Genomic DNA, 22,271 nt, shown 5'->3' with positions numbered 1-22,271 from the left:
GAACACACACATACATGAGTTTACAGCCATAAACTCATGTGGGTGTGGTTTTGATGGTTTAAGGGCTCAAATGGACATAAGGGTTGCTAGAATGGATTACCTAAATTGCCTTGGAACACTTGGATTGAATTTAAATCATCAAAATGATTATTTTATGGGAGTTTACGGCCTAGTATAGGCCCCTGGCCGTAAAATCCTTAATCTTCATGAAATTGGTGTTAAATGTTGTTAAAACAAATCACATGTGATTAATAGTATTATTCCAAGACCTAGCATGAGTTTTATGGGACATTTGAGGGGTGTTATGGAGTTTATGGCCCATGAGACCCTCTTCATGGCCGTAAACTCTTATGTAGGGTCATACAAAGTGTTTCAAGGTCTAGAACTTGCATAGAAGGGCTTCTAAAATTCATCTAAAGGCTTTAGGGGTGTTTAGTTTGCATTCTAACACCCAAAATCTTTGAGTTTACAGCCTAAGAACAAGCCTTGGCCGTAAACTCTTAGAAATCTCACAAATGATGTGATTAAGTCCCTTAAACTATTTTTGGTTGGTCCTTTGATTTATTCCAAGGCTTTTGGTGGTGTTGGATGGCTTTCTAACACCTTAGAAATGAAATTATGCCTTGTTTTGGGGAGTTTACGGCCCAAGCACTCACCTTGGCCGTAAACTCACACAAGTCCCCCAAAAGTTATGTTTCAAGTGTCCAAATGCTAAAACCAAGGTCCTATAATTCATATCTAAGCCATAGAAGTGATTTGGAAGGGTTTTAGGGCATGAAAAACCCCCTTTTACATGAGTTTACGGCCCAAGCTTATGCCTTGGCCGTAAACTCCTTCAAATGGCTCAAAATCAAAGTTTCAAATGTTCTAAGTCCATATCTTGAAGTCCCTTGGCCATATCTAAAGTCCAATTGAGTTTAGGAAGGAGTTTAAGGGCTTAAAACCCTTCAAATTGGTGTTTATGGCCTAGGAATGCTCCTGGGCTGTAAACTCACATATGTTGTCCTAAATCATGCTTTGAACTCGAATTTGAAGGCCATATATGTTATAGATTAAGGCTAGGAAGGTACCTTAGAGATTTGAAGCCTTAATTTTGAGTTTTGATCCCTTAAACTTGGATTAGGAGAGAGGTGGGTAGTGTTTAGTGGTAAATTGACCAAAGGCTTCAAATGAAGTCTTAAACACATTTATATAGTGTTTAAGTTTCGGACACGGTGGAATTATACCCGATACCGGTGTTAGACGAGGCTTTTGGTCGTACCCGATTGAGTTACCGTAACCCGATACGGTAATTTCTAGAAATATTCCGATCACTAAAGTTGGGTGTTAAAATGATTTCTAAATGTATTAAGACACCCATTAAGTCATTTTAAATGTGTATCAGATAATGACTTAATTAAACGGAAGATCGGAAATCGGAATTGGGAACGACGATTGGTTGCGTGAATTGTACTATGAAAGAGTTACAATAAAATGATACGGAAATTTCGGATTGTTACATACACTATGCCTCTTTTATTAGGCTACACCACATGAAACTATCTACATGGATACTTTATATCTCGATCTTCGGATATATTGATCCCAGATATATAGATCCCTACTCCTGATCCCTTGTATTGTCACCTGCTTCATTAAGGGTCATCGGGAATGCTCTTGCCTTTGGATTCGGTGGCGCATTCAGTCTTGATGTTTCATTTTTCTTCGGGCAGTCCATAGAAATATGTCCTTCTTCATTATATTCGTAACACATCCTCTTTTTGAATGTACACTCATTGGCGTAATGCCCAGTCTTCCCACACTTGAAACAAGTCACCTCATCGCCATATTTTCTAGAGTGTTTCTTTTTGCACTTCTCACACCCTTTTTCTTCATCTCCTCGTCCTCCTCCTCCTCCAGAATTTGCGAACATGCTGTTCTTATTGGACCTTGAAGATCCCTCAAATTTCCTCTTCTTTCCAACTTCAACCTTGTCGGTGGTTATGCCTTTGATCATTTCTTCGATAGACATAACAACCCAGATGGCCACCACAGGAGTAGGTGCCTGGCGTATTGGCACAGTGTACTCCGATGGTAGTCCCTTTGTATACTTATCAATTTTTATTAGCTCATCAGGGATGATGCGCAAAGCAAACTCCATTTTGACTATGAAGGTATTGGTATACTCATCAATGGACATATTGCTCTTTTTCAACGTCAGAAACTGGTACTCCGGTTCTAGCATGTTTTGGGCTGAGCAGAACTTGCGTTTAAAGTGTACCAAGAATTCTGCCCATGTCAGTTGTAGTGGCTCATTGGGGCTTATGGTCTTTCCCAAAGTGTTCCACCAATGAACAGTCCCACCCCTAAATTGATGCACAACATAAGTGGTTTGTAGCTTGCCCTTGCAACCACATGTTATGAAAGCTAGCTCCATCTCAGAGATCTAGTCAATAACTCCAATTGGATCTTCTTTCCTCTCAAAAGTTGATGGTTATTTCTCTTAACCACTTGTGGTTTGGCTTGACTAACGGTTCTCACTATAATTTCCTTCTTTTGACTGTTCAAGTTTCAGTTCGGGTTGTATAATGGGTATAGTAGGTTCATCCATATTAGGCAACATTTGTCTCATCTCCTCCCTTTTCTGCCATCATAGCCTGAATCATTGCTCGGACTCCTACAATCATGATTGTGTTGGCTGCAGCTGCTACCTCTGGTGTACGCCCAATCACTAATGGCTCAGGCTGTTGGTTTCCATTAGCATTTACCAATCCACAGCGAGTTCTCACCATTTTGACCTATACACTCTAGTAGATGTTCAATGTACAACGACGATAATTAATATAGGGAAAGATTTATTTATGACAGACGTATAAATCTCCTTATCTCTCCGAAAAGTTACATACCAGTTCTGATACCGTAATTAAATGTTTAGAAATCTGAACGCATAAAACTTCCATATTCGGTCGGAAATAGGCCATAGATCCGATCAAAAGATAGCATCATAAAGCATAAAACGCATCTTTGTAAGTCACAAAGTTTGCTTGACGTATCAATCCGATCCAATTGATGGTGAGGAATCCCAATAAAGTGGATGATGCAAGATCAAATAGAGAAGAAGAAGAAGAAGAAGAAGAACTTGATGAATCTTGAATGTATTGATGATTAAAATAATGATCCAACATACAAGATCCAAAAATACACACTAGTTCTTTCTCCAACTTTCTCTCTCTAGCACATGCATATGTCAAAGTTCCCTCCCTTATGTCCCACTCTCCACTCCTCACCCTAACCTCTATATATAGGTATTGACTCAAAACCGAAAACCCAATACCCATAACGAAAACCCATAAGTTTTTGGTCCAAGCTACAAATAAACCCAGGACGGTTCGGTCCTAGACCGAAAACAACAAATGCTTAGAAAAGAAAAGTATAAAACATATTTTTTGACCCAACAATCTCCCCCTTAGTTTATAGCTTTATTTTCTTTTGACCCAACAATCTCCCCCTAAAATGGCAGTTTGTGTTTATCGTCAACTTTCACATTGAGCTTGGCTTCAGCGTTTGTCTTCAATTTCTTCACAATTTCAAGATGAATAACTGAATCTTATGTGAATTACTTCATCTTGAACGGATGGGCATTTCTTCAGTATTTGGCTTTGAACGCACGTTGGGTGTGGAGGCTTCTTGTAAGGATTCTCAAAAAAACTGCACTTTGAGCTTGAGAATCTTCAGAGAGAATAACAAAGAACGAATCTTCTGGATCACTTCAGTAGGTACATAGGTAGCAGGAACTTTATTGAGGAGGCTTCAACGCAATCTGTCATATAATCTTGAAGTACAGCTTCACCTTGCTTCTGGGGTTGAAAAATTGAATGTTGAAAGAATAATATTGATTTCTTGTTCCATCGAATGAATATTCTTCGACAATCACGAATGAAGTCTTAGATCAGAAAATCTCGATACAGTCTCCATGAGTCTCATCTACATCTGAATTCACTTTTCAAGACAAAGAAAATTTTGAGATAAAAACAAAACTAAAAGAAAACTTAGCACACAATATTTTTGGATTTTTCATATTTTCTGAAAAATATAAAATAGAAACAAAAATATTTTTGGATTTTTGATTTTTCTGAAAAAGAAATAAAACTATTTTTGGATTTTTAATTTTCTGATTTTTGTTTGATTTTTAAAATTTTTAATTATTCCCCTTAATTTGTGCATATAGGAAAACTATGAATAAATTTAACAAAAACAAAAATAATAACTAAATTTAAGACTGATTTGGGATCAAAGTTGTTAGGCAATTCAATATCTTTTATCAGCACACACCTCCATGTCTAGATCTGGTAAATCAGTGGTAGTGTGGTCTACTTAAACACAAAGGATATTTGACAAATTGGACAGATTATAAGTGGCAAGACATTGTGATATATATTCCTATATGGACCATTTGGCTTACGACGACCAAGGATATTTTAGTCCACTTAAATTTGGCAGCAAGTGTTGGATAATGTGTCTAAATCCATAACTTATTTGGTATATACTTGACCCGACCGGCATGGTCCATTTGGGTTGCATCTCATCCAAACTATTATGGATAATTTTGTAAGAGTTATACACATATGTTTATTAATATATTATGAGTTATAATATATTAATATGAAGTTACATTATTTAATTAGTTTTAGTCTTAAATTAATTATGAATTAATTTAGAGATTAAAAGAAAGACTAATTAGATTATGGGCTATTTGTTTTATATAGTGTGGGCTAATACTCATTTGTTAATGGGTTAGGCTTATGTGGAAGTCCATGGATGATCCATGGAGCTTTTAACCCATGGATCCTTGGAAAAGGAAAAGACATGGGTTATTAGGGTTTCACCCTAACCATGCATACTATATAAGTATGCTTATGGAGCATGAAATGGAGCCTAAGAGAAAACTAGTGAACTAGTGTGTGTGTGCATGTGTGTGGCCGATTTTATACAAGGTGTATACTCTCTCAAAGTTTTCCAAGAGTTTGTGGTGTTTGTGATTCCATTTGAGGCATTCACACTATTGGTGCTTGGCCCTCAAACTCCTAAGAACCAAACTCACCAAAAGGTATGTAATCTCTTCTAACTCTTTTATGTTGAAATGTTCCCCATGCCATGTTAGATAGGTTACACACCTTGGAAAATTATTATTTTGCATGTATTTAGACAAACATAGATCCAAGGTTTATTAGGGTTGCATGCACACTTAGGAAGTGTTAGATTGCTCAAAACCCAACAGTGGTATCAGAGCCAGGTTTGCTTGTTTGATACTTGATGCAAAATAGTGATAAAAGTCGAAATCGTTGCTGTCAGCATGGTGGACTCGCCGAGTCCATTGGGGGGACTCGACGAGTCCAAGGCAAACTTCAACCTACTCGACGAGTCAGTTCATGCACTCGACGAGTAGGATCGAAAGAGTGCAGATTCTCGAATTTTGCTGCTGGAAATGGACTAGAAACATTACCCTAAATTGTTTTGGTGTTATAAAACTTATTTTAGTTGGTGTAATGGTTGTTCTAATCCATTTACAATAGCATATATCAAAATTCCATGATTTCATGTGTTCATATAATTCTTGAATTTTTGATGATCATGTTCATGTTCTTATGAATTTAGAAAATGATAGGAATTATTTGCTGAATTGTTTAGAATTAATTCTTGATCATTTATGTGTTTTAATGGGATTCATAATTTGTCCTCAAGTTATGGATTACCAAAGGTCACTTTTATTTAACACACACTTAAAACACATAAGTTACATGAAAATGAAGAGTCTTCATTTTTATGAACCTTTAATTCATAAGTTATGAAATGAAGAGTTTTGCAAAGTTACAAAACTTGCCCTCAAGTTTTGGAATTTGTAAAGTTTCACACACTTTAATAAACTTTAATTCCAAACCTTAGAGTTTTAATAGTTAAAATTCAACCCTTATACTATTTATAACATTAATGGTTAATTATTATATATATGTATAAGAATAAGTTGTTTTACCGTTAGTAGGCCTCATTCACGAAGCCGGTCTATAAGGTAGGTATAAGGTTGTTGCCTATAAAATGGCGACTTGATTAGGTGATAATATTAAGGGTACCAAGTGAATTAGCATGGTTATTCACACCTTGTTTTGTGATCCTCGGCATCCCAGTCACAAAACTTGAAGGGCACAATCGAGATTGAAACATGCCATTGAAAAGTTCAATGAATCTCAAAAGAATCTAGGAATTTCAAATCCAATTAAACCTAATAAATCATTTCGTTTTCATGGTGGAAATTGGTGAATCGTTATTCACCTACCTTTCAAATATATTATTACTTAGATTACGGCATCCCTCTTCTAAGTGTAATATATTGTGATTGGATCCTAGCCTTAATATTACATTTGGGTGTCTTATTAAGGATCCTAAATATCTAATCTAAACTTACTTTCTTCTTTCAGATGTCTTCCAACACTAATGCTTCAGGCTCTAACCCAACTGGTTCTTTCTCTCTCATGAATCTTTGTGGGAGGGTCATCTTTGATGGTTCCAACTTCATGGATTGGATTAGGAACATTAGGATGGTTACTCATTATGAGGACAAGGAATATGTCCTCGATAGGGAGTTAAAAGAACTTGATGAGTCTACTGCTACTCCTGAGGAGATCGCTGAATTCAGGATTCATGAGAGAGATGCTACTAAGGTGGCATGTATCATGATGGCCACGATGACAGCCGAGCTCCAAAAGTCATATGAAGATTTCTACCCTTTTGAGATGCACCAAGACCTGATGGAAAGGTACCATCATAGTGCTCGTCAGGAGCGGTATGAAATAATCTCCTCCATAATAACTACCCGCATGAAGGATGGTGAATCCATCACGGGCCACATGAAAAAGATGCAAAGGTATGTGGACCGTTTGCTGAAGCTGAATGTTAACATCCCCGAGGAGTTGGCAATTGACATCATTTTGCACTCCTTGCCTTCTTGTTATGATCATTTTCGAATGACATATCATATGAACAAGGAGGAAGTTACCCTCAGCAAGCTTCAAGGACTCTTGAAGACCGTGGAATCCGGTCTTAAGGGTAAAGCGGTTGTTACCTCTACTACTCCTACTCCAACATCTACCCCTATTTTAGCTATTGGGCAAGGCAAAGGGAAGAAGAGGAAGCACCCTTCGAAGGGTACCAAGGGAAAGTCTCTTGAAGGCTCCTCATCAAAGACCAAGAGCGGTTCTGCCACTCCTTCTGCCATTCCCAAGGATGTTGAATGCTTTTATTGCCATGAAAAGGCACACTGGAAGCAAAACTGCCCTAAGTACTTGCAGGATCTAAAGGATGGGAAAGTGAAACCCACCTATGCAGGTATTTACACTATATTGTCTAATTACTCAACATACTCTAACTCTTGGGTGCTTGATATAGGATGTGGTATTCACATATGTTCTGATTTGCAGTGCCTAAGAAGAAGTGAGGATGTGGAGCACGGGAAGATAAACTTTATCATGGGTAATAGGAAGGCTTCACGTGTTTCCAAGATTGGAGTTTATACTTTGTTGCTTAATAATGGGTTAAAATTAGATTTGAATAAATGTGTGTACTCGTCTGAAATGGCGAGGAATATTATTTCTTTTCATGCATTGTACAAACAAGGTTTTACCTTTTCGTTTGATAATGAATGTGGTGGTATTAATGCTTTCTTTAAAAATGTGTTTTATTTTAAAGCGTTACCTTGTGATGGTGTGTATGAAACCGTGTCGATTGTAGACAACTTAGGAAATAATGTGTTGTATATTGATTCTTCTACTAGCCTAGATAAAGCATCATTGTGGCATTGTCGTCTTGGACATGTAAACAAGAAACGCATAGGCCAACTCCAAAAGAGTGGAGTCTTGGAATCATTTGACCTTAAATCGGATGATAATTGTGAATGTTGTCTACTTGGAAAGATGACAAAATCACCCTTCACTGGAACTTGTGAGAGGGGTGAAGGTCTGTTGGACCTAATACATACTGATGTATGTGGACCATTCAAAACCGCCACAAGGGATGCTAATCGGTATTATGTGACTTTTATTGATGATTTTAGTAGATATGGGTATGTCTACTTAATCAAACATAAGTCCGAAACCTTTGAAAGGTTTAAGGAATTCAAGCAGGAAGTAGAAAATCAATTGGGCAGGAACATTAAGATGCTTCGATCCGATCGAGGTGGTGAGTATCTTAGTACCGAGTTCCTTGACTTCTTAAGGAGTGTGGGATTGTCTCACAATTGACACCTCCCAGGACACCACAACTGAATGGTGTAGCTGAGAGGCGTAATCGAACTTTGATGGACATGGTTTGCTCTATGATGAGTCGAGTTTCGTTACCAATCTCTTTTTGGGGGTATGCCTTAGAGACAGCCGCCCATATCCTTAATCTAGTCCCTATAAAGAAGGTTACCAAAACACCTCATGAGATGTGGACTGGGAAGGTTCCCAATTTGGACCACCTCAAAATTCGGGGTTGCGAAGCTTTCGTGAGGCGTGAAACTCATGATAAGCTTGAACCCCGAAGTGAAAGGTGTATTTTCATCGGCTACCCACAGAAATCTTTTGGTTACCTCTTCTACAGACCCATTGAGAATGTGGTCTTTGTAGCACGAAGAGGGATCTTTCGCGAGAAAGAATTTATAAGCCAAGGAGACAATGGCAGGCAGATTGATCTTGAAGAAATTCAAGAATCAATTGGTGAAGGAACCTCAGATACTAGCAATCAACCTGAGGAGGAAACTCCTGTTGATCCAGCTGACGAGTCTGTACCTCCGAGGCGTTCCACACGGGTTAGGAACACACCTTCGTTTTATTATGGCTTTCATATTACTACGGAAGGTGATACGTTTATTAGTGATAGTACACTGGTAAATTTGGATGAACCCAACAGTGTTAAGGAAGCCATGGCAGGCCCGGAGTCTGCTAAATGGAAGGAGGCTATGGACAACGAGATACAGTCCATGTATGACAATCAAGTTTGGAACTTGGTTGACAATGTACCAGGCCGTAAAACAGTCGGGTGCAAATGGATCTTCAAGAAGAAGACAGACATGGAAGGAAAAGTGCATACTTATAAGGCTCGACTGGTTGCGAAGGGTTTTACTCAAACTCAAGGTATTGATTATGATGAAACCTTCTCGCCGGTAGCAAAGATTAAGTCTATTAGGGTTATGTTAGCCATTGCAGCATTTCATGATTATGAAATATGGAAAATGAATGTCAAAACCGCTTTCCTTAATGGAAAGTTGGCTGAGGATGTGTACATGAATCAGCCAGAGGGTTTTGTCAGTGCAGAGTACCCTAATAGAGTATGCAAGCTTGAGAAATCCATTTATGGATTAAAACAAGCATCTCGTAGCTGGAATCTTTGTTTTGATGAGAAGGTAAAAGAGTTTGGCTTCTCGAGAAGCGAAGATGAGTCTTGCATGTATGTCAGAGCTAGTGGGAGTATAGTTAGCTTCTTGGTACTGTATGTGGATGACATACTACTCATAGGAAATGACATCCCAACCTTGCAGGAGGTTAAGCCCTGGCTTGGGAAGTGCTTTGCTATGAAGGACCTAGGGGAGGCTACCTATATCCTAGGGATAAGGATATTAAGAGAAAGGAGTAGAAGACTAATTGGACTTAGTCAGAGTATCTACTTGGATAAAGTGTTGAAAAGGTTCAACATGGAGAATTCCAAGAAAGGAGATTTACCGATCCAAAGCAATACCAAACTGAGTAAGACTCAGAGTCCGAGTATAGAGGCAGAGATAGCTGAGATGAGCCAATTACCATATGCTTCCGCAGTTGGCTCGATCATGTATGCTATGAATTGTACCCGCCCTGATGTGGCATTTGCTTTGAGCATGGTCAGCCGGTATCAGGGGAACCCTGGCAAGGCTCATTGGACCGCGGTAAAGAACATTCTCAAGTACCTGCGGAGGACTAAGGATTGGATCCTTACCCTTGGTGGCAGTGATGACTTGAAAGTATTAGGGTATAGTGATGCTGGTTTTCAGACTGATAGGGATAATTTCCGCTCTCACTCGGGCTGGATCTTTACCTTAAATGGAGGGGCAATTTCTTGGAAGAGTTCCAAGCAGGAGACGGTGACTGATTCGACTTGTGAATCAGAGTATATAGCAGCGAGTGAAGCAGTGAAGGAGGCGATATGGCTAAAGAACTTCATCGGAGACCTTGGAGTTGTACCAGCTATTAAGGAACCTATAGAGATTTTCTATGACAACAATAGTGCGGTTACCTTAGCCAAGGAACCAAGAGATCATGGCAGATCCCGACACATTGAAAGAAAATATCACTTCATAAGACACAAGATTGAAGAAGGACTCCTTGTGACAAGGAGGATATCGTCGAATAAGAATCCTGCAGATCCCCTTACGAAGGGACTGACAAAGGTTAAGCATTTTCAGCATGCGAGACGCATCGGGCTGAGGGATGATATTAGTTTTTCAGATTAGATAGTTTTCCTGAAACTTGTAAAATGTAATCGACGTTTGATGATGAATAAAATTTGTGATTTATTTATGAGTAAAGTGTTACTATCATTGTCAATTATTTACCATTGTTTCAGTTTTGCATGTTTTGACTTCCAGAATAATTAATTTATTCAAACCTCCACAATCGATCATACGTCGGAAGTAGGTATGAATCAAGATTGTCATGAATTGGGTTTGTAGATGCCTAAAGGTGTTTAGACATGGCAATGGTTGCTTCAACATTCATGAGTACTCATAAGTTATGAGTATTGGTATAAACCCACGCTCACTTGTATCACTTCATGGAATTTATCTCGAGTGATCGTGAGACGATAACATCATATAAATCTTTAAACCTAGAGATATGAGTTGTTACCTATGAGTTGGTTGTGCATTGATTGCACGTAAACACATCAGTAACTTGATGTTATAAAACGTGCCTTTGTGTACAATTCAATAAGTAGTAGAACAAGCATATCAGTCGAAGTTTATCTGTTCCTTCTAGAAATAGAAGCGATATATGGGCCCCTCGATGATTTTGTGTTGACCCATGTACCAGGCCTGGTCAGACCTAAACCGATGTGTTCAGTGAAGTTCTACGTCAAACAAATCGGAAAATTGAGAAACAACTGCTAGACAATAAGCAAGACATAGTTCCATGTGTTTGTCCGGCTGATATCATGAGAACAGAGGATTATGTGATCACTTATCTAAAATGGCGCTTCATAGTTCGACAGAGTCTTCATTGTTCGAGGGAGTTTTCGAGAGCTACGATTGTTGGTTGGTTCCTGAAGTTATAGGCAAATACAGTTATTAGACTTATCCAAGTGGGAGTCTGTTGGATAAGGTGTCTAAGTCCATAACTTATTTGGTATATACTTGACCCGACCGGCATGGTCCATTTGGGTTGCATCTCATCCAAGCTATTATGGATAATTTTGTGAGAGTTATACACACATGTTTATTAATATATTATGAGTTATAATATATTAATATGAAGTTACGTTATTTAATTAGTTTTAGTCTTAAATTAATTATGAATTAATTTAGAGATTAAAAGAAAGACTAATTAGATTATGGGCTATTTGTTTTATATAGTGTGGGCTAATACTCATTTGTTAATGGGTTAGGCTTATGTGGAAGTCCATGGATGATCCATGGAGCTTCTAACCCATGGATCCTTGGAAAAGGAAAAGACATGGGTTATTAGGGTTTCACCCTTACCATACATACTATATAAGCATGCTTATGGAGCATGAAATGGAGCCTAAGAGAAAACTAGTGAACTAGTGTGTGTGTGCATGTGTGTGCCCGATTTTATACAAGGTGTATACTCTCTCAAAGTTTTCCAAGAGTTTGTGGTGTTTTTTATTCCATTTGAGGCATTCACACTATTGGTGCTTGGCCCTCAAACTCCTAAGAACCAAACTCACCAAAAGGTATGTAATCTCTTCTAACTCTTTTATGTTGAAATGTTCCCCATGCCATGTTAGATAGGTTATAAACCTTGGAAAATTATTATTTTGCATGTATTTAGACAAACATAAATCCAAGGTTTATTAGGGTTGCATGCACACTTAGGAAGTGTTAGATTGCTCAAAACCCAACAGCAAGATCTACAGACAACCTATTAAATGGTTCAATTTTAGATGCACTAGAACGTGTTCCCCGCTTCCCAACATACCTCGGTAATCAAGAACTTCCAAAGAACTCCTTACTTTAGGTGAGCATTCAATCATTTAGAGCAAAGTCAGATATAGAAATGCATATGTTGTATCCTAGGTCGGATGTCTTCCAATCATATAGATGGAACAACATATGACTAACATAGATAGAGGATTAGAGGGATAGTAGGGGTGCATATGTTGTGTCTCAGGTCAGATCTTCCGATCACATAGAGGGGACAACATATAACAAAAAGAAAGAATTTCATAGATAAGGGTATGCATAGAGATAAAGTTACATATGTTGCATTCCAGGCCGTATATGTTCCAATCACACAGAGGAGGCAACATATGACTAGCAGGTAGAAAGCAAGAAAATAATTTCCTACAGACCTACTTTATCAGAGCCCCACAGTCTCCCTATCAGTACCGGAATTAAGGACATAAGTCCATACATCGAGGAAATGTTAAGCCATAGTTCTAGATAATCAACTTTAATGTATCTCATAGGTTCCCATGTTTTTCACACTGCTCAATCTACCCAAGCGTCGTATTATCAATCCAAATGAAACTATCTAAGTCCATACTGTCAAGTCCTTTCATTGACAATCTAAGTCTAGTCCTTTTGAACCTTTTGTTCCTACCAACACATTGAACACAGAGTCTAAACAACTCGGCTTTAGTTCATTACAAGAATTTCAAATTGCCGTTTAACACTAGCCTTCATATCACTTCCTAATAACAATACCTACAAATGAAAAACTAAAAAAATTTGTCTTTGAAACGAATCATTGCAAGAGAAACCTCAGGAGTATCAAGAAGAAAACTCAAACCGTAAGTCACTAATTGAATTTTCATCCAAAAGGTCTAAGAACAGAACCCATATTTCAATCTCAGAACAGATCCGAAAATTCTTCACATCGTTAAGCACAAACTCGATGTGTGATCCTCTCATTTCTTCCTTTCCTACAAACGACACATACTCTAAAACAAAGCTCTGAATGTTGTACATCTGAGAGATGCCTCCTATCAAATGCCTGGAACAACCACTATCAACAAATCAAATTCTGATGATATGCCTCCATAGTAGTTCCAGCGCAAAGTGCGGGATTAGTTGGTGATTGGAACCCAGTCCATTTTGAAATTGGGTTAACCTTTGTCATCAACGCAAGGTACTATCTCCGATGATATATCCTGCTTATTACAAATAGAAAATGAAGGAATGTTAGAATCATTTGAAGATTTGGGAGTGTGAACCTTCGGTACCCATCTGTAGTTGGGTTTAACCCATTTCTTGTTCGATCGGATGGGTGGCTCAGTACTTGCTTTTGAACTTGAAGTAGGCCGTCGAGTGACCTTGTTCGATCAAAGGGTATTTTTGGCCGACATTCCCTTCTTGACCTTGGGAGTTGGATTCTTGGCCTTTTGTGCGTTCCAGTCATTATTGTGCGATTGTGACCTTGAAGGGTTTCCTTTGGAGAATCTTCTTCTTGATGCGTTATGCCATCCTTGTGCATAGTAGGGAACATATGCGCAATCAGGACAATTTCTGGCGATGTATCTAGGTTTTCCACAGTGAAAACACATCTTTTTCTTCACGTAGGAATTGTTTATGCTTGCCCCTGGTACCACGGCCTTGCCTTGTCTCTGATTGTTCCCACAAGCACACTTGCAACATGCACTCTGTTTAGCGCATGTATTTACTAACAACAGGTTGATTAGAAGCAAAAGATTCTGAGTTCAAGGAGACATTAGTTTGACAGTCAACAGAATCAACAGAACAAGAGATAGTTATGTTCTCCTTGTTCTCATCTTCCACTACTTTAACTGCACAGGAAGTAGAGACATTAGAATCCTTCACCTTAACACTCTCAGTTGGCCCAGATTGTTCAGTCTTAACTAAAACTAGTTTAGGGTTTTGGCCATACTAAGTAGGTGTTGCTTCCTCATTGATTTCAAGGGGTGGGGTATAGTTTTCATTGAAAGGAGGTGGCACAATGTGATACCCTAGACCCTTAGTTTGATTATCTTTAAATGTTAATTGTTTTTCAATCATCGATGCAACTAGCTCATTTGACAAATCAAAATTCTTAATGGTAAAATCTGCATTTTCAAATTTATTTTTCAATGTGTCAAGCTCGGCAGTCAAGCTAGCAAGTTGTCTCTTAACATAGCTATAGTTTTCATATTTATTGTTACCTTCTTGAAGTTTTCGGAAGTCATTGGTTTTGGCCTCTAGTTGCGCTTTCAAATATTTTTGGGCCTTCCTAAGTGTATATCCTTCATATTTAAGGTCCTCATTTTCTCTTTTTAGCAAATCAATTGTTCACAAAGAAACTTAATCGTAGCTTCACAAGATTAAGAACATGAAACTTCATTGACTAGGGTGTTTGAGGAACTCATTATTTACCAAAAATACCCTTTGACTATAAACCTCAAAAGTCAACCTTTAAAAGTCAAATTTAAAAAGTCAAACTTAAAAGTCAAACTACAAATCTTGAAAAATTAAACGAGATAGTCAAAGTTTAAAGTCAAAGGTCAAACTTGAAATTCAAAGTCAATTTTTAAGGTCAAAAGTCAAAATTGATAGTAAAAAATTTAAAGTCAAAGGTTTATGTTGAAAACAAAACTTAAAAATTCGAAAAAATGATTTTTGGGCCAAAAATGTCAAAAGTCCGAAATTAGAACCGAAAATGCGAGGCTACTTGAACCAAAATGGGAAAATGTTAAATATGTGGCAAGCTAGACCGATTGGTAAGGGTGTGGGTTACATGTATGAGAGACTCGAGTTCGATCCTTACACCACCCTTGATTTTTTGAATAATCGATGCTGACCGAGAACATTGCACCCGCTGATCGAAAATAGGCTACTAACCACAAACGAGGATTGCGAACGAGTTCTGACCGAAATCTTGCTTGGACTGAACACGTGCTAGGCCGAAAATACGAAGCGAACACGTGCACCGCAAACCTTCAGACGCTCCACCAAAAATCCAAGATGCTCCACCGAAAACTCGGTTTTGACTGTAAAGGGCTTCGAACCTAATACTCCTCGGACCTTAAACATGTTTCCGGCTGAAAACACTTCGGAAAAACACACTGAATGCGAAAATGGCCGTCGGATTTTGCTGTTTATGACCAAAAAACGTGATTTTTCAACTTTTTAGCTCCAAAACTCAATGAAAAAGCCATTTTTTACGAAGAACACGAAGAACAAACCCCCAATATTTCTTCAAAAACTAATCAAAAACATAAAATCCTTCAAGAAAAAAAAATCCAAAAACGCTCCAGATCTTGCCAAAATGATTAATACGATCTAAGCTCTGATACCAATTGTAAGTCCCCAAATTAAGATCCAACTAGTTATCAACAAACAAACAAGCCGAAATTGTCAAACACAAGAAATAGTATAAACATAATTGATCCAAATATAAAAGAAATTTAGGCATCTCCCCTAAATAAGCTAGTGCTCAAGTCTATTCAAGCATACATATAGCAAAAAATCATCTCACAATAATTGCTTAGAATTCTAAGTTTAAGTCTAGAAATAAATCATTACTCCTAGTTCGATTAAACTAATGCTCTGATACCAACTGTGACAACCCCATTTTCACAGCCAGAAAAGACAGATTATGTTTATGCTTATTTAAAAATCAGAGTATCCTTTTTTGAAGAATAGTATTGTGGAATTTGTTTCCAAAAAACATGACAAAGATGTTATCAAAGGATTTCTGAAGAAATGTATTTGATTTATATTAAAACAATGGCATGTCATCGTCAATACAGAAGCATACGCATAACAAAATATTACAAGCCATATAGTATTTAAACTAGTGGCTTAATACTCCTTGAATCTCTCTGCAAAATGTATCTTTCGTATAGCTACCTGTGATACAATAAAATGAGTGGGTCAGGTAAGGAAACCTGGTGAGTACGTAGCATTTTCAACCCACAATAATATAATTATTAGGTTTAATTATTAAACAATTAACCCAATTTCCCATCCCCATTATCTTCCTTATTCTTAAGGATCTTCCCTAAGAATCATCTATTCTCCATTTATTCATTCCTAAGGATTGTCATAAAGAATAGGCACAAAGTCCATTGTTGTCAGGGTTTATCTAACAGGCACTAAGTCCATAGTTGTCGATGTTATCTATTTGGCACAACTGCCATTCTTATCTATTACGCATCGCTGTCCGTGTTATCTATTAGGCATAACTGCCAATGTTTTCTACTAGGCACATCTGCCAATGTTATCCATTGGGCACAACTGTCGGGTTTTTTAGAGTTCCATTGGACTGTCTAGAATCGTCTGTGGTTGTCATTTATAATCTGCTAGATGACCGGATCAACATTAAAGTCAAGGCTTCTTATCATCTTTCACCTCTCAACATCTATATCATCTTTCATCTTTCATCATCCATATCATCTTTCATCTACCCATCTTTACCTAATATGTTTATAGGTATAAAAATACATATACAGTTTAAACCAAGTAAAACATCTATAAATCGTTCATCTAGTATAGATATCAGGAACACAGATAATAAGCACAAATAGCATATATTAATATTCAATACTCCATATATGTGTGTAAGATGAAAGTAATTATGCACTCACTTGTTAAAGTGACGACTTGAAATTCGGGCAGCACTTTGCTTCTAGCAATTGTCTTTTTCTTTGACGTAACCTAGTATCACTATCACTAATGTTTAGCCTAATATTTATTGCGACTAATTATTAGTCTTGATTCATCATTAACTCAAAGTCTACTTCAAGATCTATCAAGTAAGGAACAACCAAGTAGGATCATATCGGAGGTAGGGTCCGTTTGGTATACGAAGTATACTGTTTGGAAATCTCACTTTAAACAGCTCACTAAATCTAACCTAGACATCATCCCCATATGTACATCAATTAGTATAACGACTTGGAATCACTAGTAAATCTTGTTTATAGGTTCATAATAACGATAATGAGCTTAAACATATGTTATACTTAAAGTACGGTAAGCATAAGTTAACTTACAGGTGGTTAAGCGAGAAACCGAGCTCTATGCTGGCAGGACTTCTGAGCCGAAAGCTCTTTTTCTCGGGGCTTTCCAGTGCTCCGGTGCTTCGCTACTAACACCTAAGAGGTGCAAGATAAAATCTTATAGGATTTGGGGGTGTTTGGGAGAGATTTAGATAGAAACATGTGAGGAGAAGAGTGATTTTTGAGCTCTATTTATAGGCTGTCAGTGCCCAAGTATGCGAGGCGTACTCAAGAATTACGTTGGGCATAATGGGTTTTTATGGGTTACACTGGGCATACTAAAAAATTACGTTCGGCATAATGTGCCACATGTCGCAATCTTGTGGCAAGCCATGGGGTAGAAGGTGTGGCCTAGATCTTGCGACGTGTCACTCGCTGGTTAATCCCAAAAATTAATTATCTTCTAAAATCTGTAACTTCCGCATACAAACTCCATTTTTGGCGTTCTTTATATCCACACATAGGTATCAATGTGATCTACAATTTTCGTTTAGACTTTGTCAGCTAATTTTGAATTTATTTTAAAGCTATATTTTAACAGGCTTAGACAGTTGAAGTTCTTTAAAAATTCATAACGTTGTCATCTGACGTTTGTTTTCGACTGTCTTTATATCGTTGAGCTCCTATTAACAAGATATTCAATTCTCCTTTAGTTTATGTTGGCTAATATTCGATCGATCTAAAATTCGATTTCCATGCTGTATACTTATACGCCGAATCTTAGAAAAATTGTAACTTACTTTAACGAAGTCAGATTTGGATATCCTCTATATGCACACTCTCGGTTTAACGTCTATTACGACTTTCGTTTAGATCTCTAAGGTTAAAAAGTATTTTGTCAAAAATTTATTTTTTACGATATGCGGAACCGTGTGGGTTTAATCGTGAAACTTCGATAGGTCATAACTTCTTCGTTATAAGCCGGATTTTAGCGGTCTTTATATGTACGGAATCCTTTGACATGTACTATAACTTTGGTTAAGATTGTTTATTCTAAATATACTTCTATCAAAAAGTCATTTTTAACACTTATTATCTCTAAATTGACTAGCCAGAATCTGTGGGAGTTACAAAGGTGATGGATTATTGATATCATACATAAAGATGTATGTGGACCCCTCAAATATACCACAAGGGATGGTAAACACTATTATGTTATGTTTACGGATGATTTTAGTAGATATGGTTATGTGTATATGATTAAACATAAGTCAAATACCTTTGAAAAGTTCAAAGATTATCAAAATGAAGTAGATAATCAATTAGGCAGGAAGATAAAGGTTCCCTGGTCCAATAGGGGAAGTGAATACCTTAGTATTGAGTTCTACGATCATCATAGAAATTATGGAATAGTTTCACAGTTAGTTCCTCTAACAACAACAAAATTAAATGATGTTTACGAATGAAGAAATCGAATCCTATTAGATATGTTTTGATCTATGATGATTTAGGCTTCATTACAAATTACATTTTGGGCTTATGCAATTGAAATTGTAGATCATATCTAAAACCTTGTTCCAAATAAGAAGGTTTCAAAGATACCTCATGAGATATGGACTGGAAAAGTTCCATGTTAAGGTCTGGGATTGTGAGGTTATTGTTTAGCGTAAATCCCAATACAAGCGCGAGTCAAGATCTGAGAAGTGTTTGTTTGTCGACTATCCATAAAAGTCCTTTGGATATTTATTTTATAGACCAAGTGAAAACATGGTGTTTGTATCTTGAAAAGGAGTGTTCCGTGAGAGAGAACTTATATCTCAAGTAGTCAGTGGGAGTCAAATTGACATTAAAGAATTACAAGAGTCAACTGACATTGGACCTATATAGGACACTAACTTTCAAATAGAGGTTGATAAACCTATTGAACCAAATGACATTTCCTTACCTCTTTGTAGATCTAGTAAGGCTAGCTAACCTCACTACTAGAAAAACAGCCTTTTACGACGCTCATTGCGCGTCGTAAAAGGCTCAGACGACGCGCAAATGCGCGTCAAGGAAGGCCCTGTCATAAAGAAAGACGACGCGCATTTACGACGCTCATTTATGACACGCAATTACGACGCGCATTTACGACACGCAATGCGTATCAAGGAAGGCCCTATTATAAAGGAAGACGACACGCATTCGCGTGTCATAACCTTACGATGCGCGTGTTAATGACACGCAATGCGTATCAAGAAAGCCCCTATCAAGAAAGGCCATGCCATAAATGAAGATGACACACATTTTTGCGTATCATAATTTTAAATGTTTAAAAAATATATTATTTATAGATTTAATTATTTTCAAATTAAATATTTATTTAATGTTTCATAATAGAAAATAAAATATCATATACAAAAAATAGAATCCATTGCATAAATTTAATGTCATATAATTCTATTTCTTACAATATATAAATTTGCATCTAATCTACTATGTACATCAAGTTCCAACTAAGTAAAGTTGCATCTTGCCTTTCATAATTCTTTAAAAGTAATGTTCCAAACAGCTGATTATATGGATATGCAATTGTACATTGGCCCATCTCACTTAATAATGACTTAGCCAAATTCAACTCCAAGTCTTTACTGCATCTTGCTGATAATGCTGCAAGATTTAAATCAAGTGGCTTCATATTCCTTTCTTCCATCAACTTTACCTAATGCACAAAATACACAGAAACAAAAAAAAAAACATTTTAGAGGAAGGGGTAATTTGGGAAAATGTGAGGGGTATAATATAATAAAAATGCAAATACTTAATACCACTTTCATGCCATCATGGAAACCTGTTGTGAATTACATAAAGGCCCTACACCAACACAAGGCTTTTGTTTGATTAAGATCCTCAGCTGTTAAACCAAATACAAAAAGCATGTCAGAAGAATAAAACTAGATGTAGATGAAACTTTAAAAGAGGTTGATCCATCACATTACATAAAGGCCCTCCACTACCTTAAGCAATATTTGTAGAAAAAGTACTTCTTCAGGGCTAAGGTTGCCTACATAAACGGTTGTGTACTGATAACTCTTAATTTGAGAAAATTTTCAAAGACAAGTCCATCATTTTCAGCCATTGACAATTCCTGGACAACTTTTTCAAGTCCTTTGCTAATAGCTTGCATTTCCTCTACCAAATATTTTAATTGTACCTGAAAAATAATAAATAATCAATAAATTCTTAATTACATTTACACATGTTTTAAATTTCTAAATATTTGAATAAGATTAATTGTGATCACCACCCTTGATGCAGGTTCCAAACTGTCAAGATCCTTGGAGAAATCAAGGAGTTCAGGTAGTTTGTCAACAAGCACCAAAAATTAATTAATTATCCACAACATTATCTTGTTATTTTAAAATTTAATTATTTTCCATACAACATATTAATCAAATCTGAACCAAATAGCAGCGCCTAAAATGACACCAAATTAATCAAAGTCAAAGTCAAAGTCAAAATCAACTATAACAAAATATTATTATATTTAATAACATAAAATAAACAAATGAAAATATTGACCTCTTGTTGTTCCTTGGTTCAAAGCATTTCCAAGTGTGACAATTGTTTGCATTACTCTCCTGAACTTACAGGAACTTCTGATCTGATAAAAGTTTAATTAGATTAAATTCTTGGATTCGTGAATTGAATCATAACTATGCTACTGTTATAGCAAGAAATGGTTATCTGGGTGCTATAGTTGAAGGATGCTTCTCCAGATGGAAGGTAATTTAGAGGGTCGAAGGAATCTGCTTTTTGATTAAAAGACCAAAATACCCTCGTTATATATATATATATATATATATATATATATATATATATATATATATATATATATACACAATACATTGAACTAAAATTTTCTTTTTTAGTGGTGAGGGCAGGGGGCTTGAACCAAGGTCATCTGGACAAAATGTTGGTGGGCCTCCTAGTTATGAAGATGCTGTGAGTGACGGTCATAGCCCTGTTGAGACCAAGAGGTAAATTAATTAATTAATAAGTCAAAAGATTTATTTACTTGTAAATTGTAATATATATATATATAGTAATGGAATCTAGTCTAACTTGTAAGCATTTTAAGGACTGGTGAACATTAACCATCAAGAAATTCCGGCAGCAACTGCCACACCACCTCCAGTTACCACTACGCCGCCACCACCTGCAGTGACAGTCAACTGTTCTCAAGATTTACATCTTGATTCATCAGAAAAGTAATCACTAGTCTCTTGATGAGATGTACTCACAATCTTCTGATGGATGAATCCTTTGATGCCATTCAAGACTACTTTGGGTATCTAACCCTGAATCCAATCTTCTGATGGATGAATCCTAAAAATACATGCAAGGTGTTTAAAGAGATCTCTTACTCTTTACATATAGCCAGCATGAATATTAATGTAGCATATGAATTTTAAATAGCAGTACCTGCTCCACATTATTAAATTACTGGAAATGACATGGAGCATTATGAAGTGGGGCCTCACATATTGCAATTCGAAATGTGTTTATGGGATACAAAGCCTGGATAGAATCGCTTGCAATTTAGTCTGTCATTAGAATATTTTTTCAAAGTTGTAAATCTTGAGAACAGAGCTGACATAAAATCATAAACAAATATATATAGTCATCCTTCCTGCCAAAGAGTTACCTTTAAGTACATTAGACCCAAAGCAATTATAGCCCCAAGTGCAGTTACATCTATATTGATCTGGGTTCCATCCATCATTTGCAAGCAACAGAAAACAAAAGCAGAAAATTAATGAAAAAATAGAAAGGGTAATCAACTTTCCAAAAAAACAAGTAAAAAGCACAACCTGCCCCGAACCACGATTGTGGTCATCCATTGATCCGTTGGAGAGATGGGATCTTTCCTGAGAAAAGGCAATTTAACAAAAAAAAATCATCTACATGAAATATTAATTCTAGTCATCTTTAAAGTTTAGGGTGTGTGTGTGTGTGGAAAAGATACTTGGACTAGGGTGGATGCGATTAGCCTACCGCCTACTGTTTTGCTCAATGTAACCCCAACAAACATATGATATTAATTCTCCACTGAAATTGAAACAAGAGAAGAAAATATT

Source organism: Lactuca saligna, chromosome 7, assembly GCF_052625555.1.
Source record: "Lactuca saligna cultivar CGN05327 chromosome 7, ASM5262555v1, whole genome shotgun sequence".
Taxonomy (NCBI): Eukaryota; Viridiplantae; Streptophyta; class Magnoliopsida; order Asterales; family Asteraceae; genus Lactuca; species Lactuca saligna.
Note: the sequence above shows the minus strand (reverse complement) of the source record.